This window comes from Perognathus longimembris, chromosome 18, assembly GCF_023159225.1.
Source record: "Perognathus longimembris pacificus isolate PPM17 chromosome 18, ASM2315922v1, whole genome shotgun sequence".
Lineage (NCBI taxonomy): Eukaryota > Metazoa > Chordata > Mammalia > Rodentia > Heteromyidae > Perognathus > Perognathus longimembris.
The window spans coordinates 21,934,920-21,943,646 of NC_063178.1; positions in this window are offsets into that span (position 1 = coordinate 21,934,920).

The following is an 8,727-nucleotide window of genomic DNA, read 5'->3' on the forward strand; positions in this document are numbered from 1 at the left end:
AGCTATGCGCGGTGGCTTTGCAATTCCCAGGGTCTCCATCAGACCCCAAGTCTCCCAAACACCCCCCAAGGGCATCCAGTCTAAAGAAGGACAGAGTCCATGCTTTGTGAACAGATTCTAGAAAGGTCCCCAGCTGCCCAACCCCTCCCCCAGCCAGAGGTCACCCCACCCCCCACGTCCGTCTGCAGCAGAAAGCCATCCCCTTCTTCTGGTATAGGTGAGACCTCAGTCTTCCTGGAGCCTTGGATTTCTTCATTAATACTAAGTTTACTGACAGGGTTCGTTAGAGTGAGATTTTTCTGTTAAGATCGAAATGGCCTACTGACAGGTGTATGGTCTTTTGGAAATCGTCTACCTGCTGTAGCTGGAGAAGCTGGGACTGGGAGCTGGGGACTGCCCAGTAAAGGAAACAATGGAAGGATTGGAAGCAGCCCCAGAGAAAGGGCATTGGCCTCCCGTGGGCCGAGGGCCGTGGGACCAGCAGGTGGCGCTGTGGCTCGCCAGCAGGATAGGCATCCGCTGCGGCCTGTGGTCTGCGCGGCCTTTTCCCATGCCCAGCTCTTTAGTTTGTCTCCTGTGTCGAGAATCCCGCCATGGCCTGGGCGTGCCAGAGGTCAAACCCATCCTACCGCCTCCTCTTCTGCCTCCCTCCCCGGTGCCTGGGGGCAGGTGCTCAGCAGCCAGCCCGGCCACCGCGGAGCTGGGACAGGCACAGGACCCAGCCGCGCCCCCCCGGAACTAGGGGCCCTTCCAGCGCAGGTCAGCTCACTCTCGGGGTTCTCCCGCCCTGAAAGCACACTTCATAAACAAACCTCCCCCCGCCCCCGCCTTGCCAGCTTGATCACCTCTAGGTGAGCAAATGCTCCAGGAGCCTCGGTGGGGAGTGCTTCGCAGACTGCTCTTGAGCTCACTGAACGTTCTAGCAGATACACAGCTCACCACAGCGCTCTCCGCAGCGCTGGTCCCTGTCCAGACTGTGAGCGCCTTTCTGGATTCGCATTCCGATTTCTCCCCCTGCCATCTACGGTCCCCTTGGGGTGACTTGGCCCGGCCAGCTGGGTCTGGGCTCACCAGGCCTGGCCCGGGGGTCAGCCCTGTGAGGGGCCGCTGCATCCAGGAAGGGGGCTACGCGGGGGACCGAGGGCAGAGGGACCGAGGGCAGAAGTTCCCTTCCCAGCCCCGCCCGTCCCCTCGCTTCCTGCGGCTCACACTCCGGCCCTGTTTCTGCCCCAGGAGTGAAGGGAAGCTGGGTCACCTGAGAGACACATGCACTCAATGAAGGACACCCACCCACCCACCCACCCACCCGGAGAGCAAGGCAACTCCGAGACGTTTGCAATTGTTGCGAAGCACAGACAGCATGTACGGCCCCTTTACCTGCAGATCTGAACGCTAAACCCAGCTCACCCAACCCTTCTGCAAATAATTCATGAATCACCGACTATTGGGATGAAAAGCGCTGTTATATATGTGTGTGTGTGTGTGTGTGTGTGTGTGTTAAAATGGTGAATGCACAGTCCTCGGCATTCAGGGCAAGGTATAGCGTTCAAAAAAGTGAAAAGGCAAAGCCCTGTGTGACGCCGGTGACCCCCGCCTGTCATCCTAGCTGCTCAGGAGGCTGAGATCTGGGGATCACGGTTCTCACCTCGTTCACGCAGAAAATCTGTAGATTCTTATCTCCGATTAACCAGTGCGTGTGTGTCTGAGAGAGAGAGAGAGAGAGAGAGAGAGAGAGAGAGAGAGAGAGAGAGAGAGAGAGAGCGCTCACTGTAACATAGAACCACATCTGGTGTTTACTACAACACGTGACTATGTCAAGGTCACACCCAGGGCTTGACTTCCACGGTCGACTTCTACAGAAGCACACTATCTGGAAAACGATGAATCTGAACACTACTCGTTAGGTAGCGTGCAAGGCTGCCTGCTGAGTGTGCTGTCTTGCCTCTGGCCAGTTTCACCTCTTTACCACTAAGTGCCATTAAGTGGGGTGCTGCTCCAGGGTTTCCCCACTCAAAGCCGGGAGTGGAGATCATGTAAGGCAGAATGTTCCACCCATGATATGCAAAGCCAGTGGTAAAGTGCCAAGTCCAAGGGTGAGCTTTTAATTTTAAATTCTCACCTTTCACTAGCTGTGTGCTTTTGGCAGTCTCCTTAACCTCTCTGAGTCTTGGGTTTCCTTCCATGTGCAAAGCAAAAGCACCTGCTAGGAAGGCTAGGTGAAGTGTGCAGTCAAGTGCTGGCACAGAGCCTGGCACACCGCAAACCATGGAGTGCTCCTTACCCACCACGTGACTAATAGAAGTGAAGCCATGTAGACAATTAAGACGGCAGAGCTCGATGACGTGTGTTCAAATCTGTAATGTGAACATTCACATGGAAGCGAGGTGGGGCAGGGACGATTCCAAGGATGGTAAAATGCTCACGTGACTGGCTGCAGGATTTCCACCACTGGAAATCTCAAGTATGGAGGTTCACAAAAATATGCTCAAGCTTTTCTCCCCCAATTTTTTTTTTTTTTGGACAGGAAATAAGCTTCATCTCTTCTTCCCGGATGACATTGCCAACAGTTAGAGTTGCATGTAATAGTTATTTATTGACTATTTACAATTTATAATAGGATTCTTCCCTCTGAAAAATATAAGTACAAAAGCTAAGTACACAATGAGGTACCGCCATTTGGGACTTCTGTGTGATAGCTTAAAGAATTAATCTGTAGCAAATATTCAAAAAAAACCTGGGTAATAATAAAACTCTAATTTATCTGAAAAAATCTACTGTTTCACTTCAAACATTGCACAAATTTTTAAAAAGAAAGAACACCCCCAAAATATTGCACTTAACTTTCAAAATAGACACCCCCCTCCCAGTGGAGCAATGGTAATTAGAGATTTTTTCCCTTCAATTTTCTCTTGGGAAGAGTTTTGTATTTAAAAATAGTTTGAATAACCTCACCTACTCTCTTAGCAATGTTCCTTTCTTCCCAATTCTTTTTTTGACCCTCTTTTCTCCCTTGTAAAGAAACGCTTGCCTTTCCTCAAATGTTAAAACTAAAATTGGTACCTGGCATTGGAGGCTCAGCCTGTAATCCTAGCTACTGAGGAGACTGAGATCTGAGAATCCAAGTTCACAACCAGCCCAAGCAGGAAAGTTCATGAGATTTTTATCCCCAATTATCAAGCAAAACAAGAAGGCAAAGGCCAGACGTAGAGTTGTAGATCAAGTAGCAGAGCACCAGCCTTGAGCAAAATAGCTAAGGGACAGTACCCAACCCTGAGTTCAAGCTCCAGCACAAGAAGAACAACAACATCAAAAATATTACTTACAACACAGAAAACAGCTAAGAAAATATTTGAAGAATGTTTGATCTATCTGCAAAATATTATACACATGTATAAAGCACATGTATAAAGAACTCTTAACTGACTAAGATACAGTATTAAGCAACACAAGTAGGCTACGAAATTCTTCAGGGGATGATCAAAATTATATAACAGTATATGCATATAAAAGTAAGCCCAAGTGTTGATTCTGGGTTTTCGTGGATCAGAGAGGAGTGGTTTTTATTTTCTCTCCTTCTGCTCACTCTATGGCCCTTCTATTTACATATACGATGAGGAAGGAGGAATCTATACTATGCCAGAGGATTGCTCATGGAGGATCTCAACCCCAGTGGACCCAAGACCACGTGTTTGGCGGCGGGGGGGGGGGGGGGGTAGGCGGCTTGTGGCCTGGGCCACACCTCGAAGCCGTTGCTTTGCCCTCTGGGCCTCAGTGGCCTCGCCTGTGCCATGGGGACAGCTGTCTGCACCTGCGAAGGAAGGAAGCAGGCGGTCACCCCAGATGCCGCAGGAAGGTCTTGCCCGGTCCGGCTTCCCTCTGTGGAAATGTGCGGTGAGGCCAGGCCCGGCTGGGGAGAGGTGGGGAGGGCGAGGCTGGGTGCCCCCCCCTCCGCCCCGCACCCCAGAGGTGCTGACAGAGGCCTCATTCAGCCCCGGCAGCTGCCCCGAGCCCTCCGGGCCTGCCAAAGCCAGCACGCTCAGCACACTTTCCCCAAAGAAGAAGGGCCAGAGCACTGTCCTTTCTTTCCTCCTCCTTCCTGAGCTGTCACCCTGCCAGCTCGCGCCGCCGCCGCGGAGCCATTTGACACGGGTCCCCAAAGCCTCTTTAGCAGGGGACACATCTGCACTTCCCTTCATCTGAAATGTTTGATATGCAAAGAGCCCAGAGCGGGCTCCACGCGCTTCCTGCCTCCCCGCCCTGCTTGCGGGAAGACGGCTTGGGAAAAAGTCCTACTAAGTGAAGTGAGCTAGACCCAGACAAGCAGCGCTCCAAGCCCCCTCCTTGGGAGCCATTAGTGCACGTCTAGGCTGGCCCTAGCAGGGGATCACATGATGATCACATAAGATGATCACATAAGATGATGCTGAGCGAAATGAACAAGTGGTTTCTCATTGTGGTGGTGTTTCCATCGCCCAAGCGAAACTATGCCTTTTGCTTTTGTTTCTCTTCCCCGTGGTTTTACTCCTGATGATGTCACTGGAACTGGTTACTGGTGCCCTGGGTATGGTGTATGTTGACTGGAACTAGGGAAGGGAAGGGGAACATTAAAATGGAGAGACAAAGGGTCAAAGGCTAACCGATGCAACGGCAATACTTAGATGCTGTAAACCAACTGTACATCTCAGGGGGAGGGGAAGGAACTGGGGAGGGGGAAGGTGGGGGGAAAATGGGGGAGGAGGGTAACAAGTTTGACAAGAAATGTATTCACTACCTTAGGTATGAAACTGTAACCCCTCTGTACAGACCATTTTTTTAAAAGGGGGGGGCTTCCAGGCACCAGTGTGGGTCACACCTGTAATCCTAGCTACTCAGAGGAAGCAGAGATCTGAAGATCATGGTTCAAATCACCACCAAAAAGCCAGAAGTGGAGCTGTGGCTCAAATGGTAGAGCACCGGCCTCGAGTGGAAAAAAAAGCTAAGGGACAAGAGTTCAGACCAGCTGCAGTACTGGTACAAAAAGAAAAGAAGGAAGAAAAAAGAAAGGAGAGAGAGAGAGAGAGAGAGAGAGGAGAGAGAGAGAGAGAGAGAGAGAGAGGAGAGAGAGAGAGAGGGCACTTGCCCAGCCTTGGTCTGGGACAAGGAGAGGTTACACAGCACAAATGACTGAAAACCATATGTACTGCCCCGCTGAATTCCAGGCCATGATGGTCTAAGCAGGTGTCTGTGGAATCAGCTACTCGGTCAGCATGACCCCCCCCACACACACACACACACACACACACGCACGCACACACACTTCCCTTTATGTGCTCTGGGAAACCTATCTCCTCACGGCCGCGCGCGTTTCCTCGTGTCTAACCTGGGCGCATGCATTGTCTGCTGCGCCAATCGCTGCGTGCATGAAGTGAGCAGCAGGTGGGCAGCGCGTGCCCGAGCCTGGCACGTGGAACGGCTGTGTAAATGGCTACTTTATGCCCACGGTGGGTCAATCTAGTCAGAGGCCAACCAAGAGCCTGGCGCTGTGGAGGGAGGGAGGGAGGGAGGGAGGGAGGGAGGGAGGGAGAGCTGGCCGCACAGCTGGTTTCTTCCCCCCCCCCCCCCCGCCCCACAAGCCGCTCAAGCACCTGGCGGTTAGGAAAGATGGATGGAGCGTCTCAGGGTTCTGAGAAGGCCTCGCGGGGGGTGAAGGCCTCACGGACGTAGCGGGGGAAGGAGGCGTCTGTGGATTTCAAGGAGAGGAAACAGAGTGGTTCCTTCGGGATTGCTGGGGTCCCTCCCCCCGCCCCCCCGATCGCCCCAGACTGAGCTAGAGAGGTCACTGGGGTTGAGGGCAGAGAAGGCGCGAGAACAAGGACCGAAGCTGGAGCTTAGGGCTAGGATGCCTCTCACAGGTGTGAGACCCTGCTCCCATCCCTAGCAGGGAGGGAAGGAGGGAGGGAGGGAGGGAGGGAGGGAGGGAGGGAGGGAGGGAGGGAGGGAGGGAGGGAGGGAGGGAGGGAGGGAGCAAAAATGACTCCAGACAAATGTGAATCTGAGTCCTGCCCCCGAGTCCCTGGGCAACTTTTCAAACATCTCCCGACCTCCTCACCTACAAATTGGTGGAGGTGGGGGGGGTGGGGTGGGGGTGGGGGTGGAGGTGAGGGGGGGCGGGGTGGGGGGCCCCATACTCTCCTCTGTCCTCATGGTGCGTGGCCTGGGTTTGGAACTTCCTGAGGACCCCCTGACTCTCGAGAGACCTTGGGGAAGGCGAGTCGGGGGCCATGGAGGGGACCACTGTGTCTTGCGCCCCCTACGGGCAGGTGAGGGCAGTGCAGGGAAAGCTGGGCTTAGGGTAGGGGCCCCCAGGAAGCACCTGCTGAAGTTGAGCTTACCAATGGTTTGGCGGGTCCCTAGAGAAGCACCCCGACTCTGGGAGCACCCCGAAGTGGACTAGCCCCTTGTAGCATGATAATATGTATATAGATGGTCTTGACACAGAACTCATAACGCTGAGGTTTTCCCGGAGTTGGTGGGGGTGGGGGACATCTCTTCCCAGGTGGGGTGAGGCTTCGAGGAGTCTTAAATAGCTTCCGGATGGAGCTGGTTTGCAGGAAGACCGCCCTTTGCACCTCGAGTCCCCCCTCCAGGCCCTGGGGAGAGGGGCTGGGCTGAGCTGAGCTCCTGCCCACCCGGCCTGCAAGCAAACACCACCCGCAGATGATCAGAAGGATGGGGGGCTCTGCCTTGGGCTGGCGAGGGGGGCGGCAGGGGGAGGGAATCTCGAGGGACTGAGCCCTTCACCCTGTGGGTGCTATGCCAGAACCACACATAGTGTCAGGACCGAGTTACTTTGTTGAAACCAAAGAACCCGGGAACTGGCGGCACATATTGGGAAGCCACTCCACCACCACCGAGCTGCCAGGGCGCCCAGGACCCTCCAAGAAGCGAGGGGGACAGGACAATACAAATCAGAGAGGGAGCAGGCAAGGGTGACCCGGGGACAGGTCCTCAGAGACCCTTAATAAAGGCTCCCCTAGACTTCGGTGTCCACGAGGAAGGAGAAGGCCTGTCTTCACTCCCACGCCGGGCAAGCGAGGCACTCGGGGAGTCCTGGTCAATCAGATGCTACCAAGCTGTCCCCCTCTGTTTTTTGTTCCTTTGTTTGTGTTTTGGTTCCCGTATTGGGATTTGCACCCAGGGCCTGGGCACTGTCCTGAGCTTGCGTGTTCAAGACTGGTGTTCTACCCCTCAAGCCACAGCTCCGCCTGCGTTCAGGCTGCCTTTGACCACAACCCCCGATCTCAGCCTCCTGAGTAGTTAGGATTGCAGGTGCCAGCCATCAGCGCCTGGCCTCTGTCTATTTTTTTTTAATTTCTTTGTCATTTTTAGAGCTGGGACCTCACTATGTTGCTGAGATTCACCTCGAACTCCTGGCCTCAAGCCGTCCTTTGGCCCGGGCATCCCAAGTAAGCTGTCTGGAACCGCAGGTGTGCACCATCGTTCCCAGCTTAACATTTGACCTCCTAATCCACCCACAGTGGATGGTTGATTAAAGGGCCCTAAAACCATCCACCTGTAGTGCTACCTGGCCGGGTCTCCGGAGGACACGGCTTTCCTGACTCGGAATACATCGTTCAAGTGTTGGGGCTCCTTCTGGTTGTAGGTGAGCAGGTCTCTGAGCACCTCTTGCCGCTCCCCCCCCCCCACTGGGTTCTTTGGTGTCCCCCCCCGACTGGGTTCTTTGGTGTCCCCCCCCCCCCAGATTTCCACCCCTCACTCCACCAAGGCAAATTCCTCGCTGGATCATTCTTGAAGTGGTGTCAGATACCTCAAACCCCTATTGAATAAAAAGCAAGCGCGTGGTCTCCCCCGGCCTTTCCCTCTGCCCCCGGAGCCACTGCTGAGGTAGATGAATAGCACCTATGTCCACCTTGGTGTCGCCCAAGCAAGAAGGGGGGGGGGAGTGACCATCTCCATGCCCCCGAAATCCGCCCACTGCACCCGGCTCCCGACCCGCCATCTCCGTTACCCTGCCTGAGCCCTTTACCCGGCCATCACGGACGGCTGCCTCCTCTTTGGATCCAATTGGATGGATTCTCTTCCAAACTGGTCCTCACACCAGTTCTATAATAATAAATCTGATCAAAATGCATATCTTATCCTAACACTTCTGTCCCAAGCCTTCCAAGGGCTTCCTATTGCTCTTCAAAAATAAATAGCAGTTCTCTACGAGGCCCACAAGGCCGCTATTCAAACGCCCCTGCTCCCCGGGCCCTGGGCATACTGGCTCATTTCAGTTCCTCCCACGGGCCCGGCACACAGGGCTTAGCACACCCCGTTCCTTCCATCCAGAACGAGCAAACGGGATCACAAGCACCCCCTTCATCCAGCCAGCCCCGCTCAGCCCTCGGGGCTCTGCTCACTAGACGCCTTCTCTAGTGTCTCAGTCCCGGCAGCTCCTTGCTGACGAATTCTCCTTCCACTCTTTCCCGTCCCTCCCCAGCACGCGCACGCCACTTTGCACTCATGCATTATTAATGATGGTTGGATTTTGTTTTCCTGCTCATTAATATATCGCCGCATCCAGCACACTGTCTGATGAGCAACACATTCTTCACCAACATGGATTTCATGAATGAACGCACAAATAAGTGGATTTGCTTTAGGGCCTTGCTGGATACTGGTGGGTCACACCTGTAATCCCGGCTACCCAGGAGGCGGAGATCTGGACCGTCTCAGCTAGCGGAC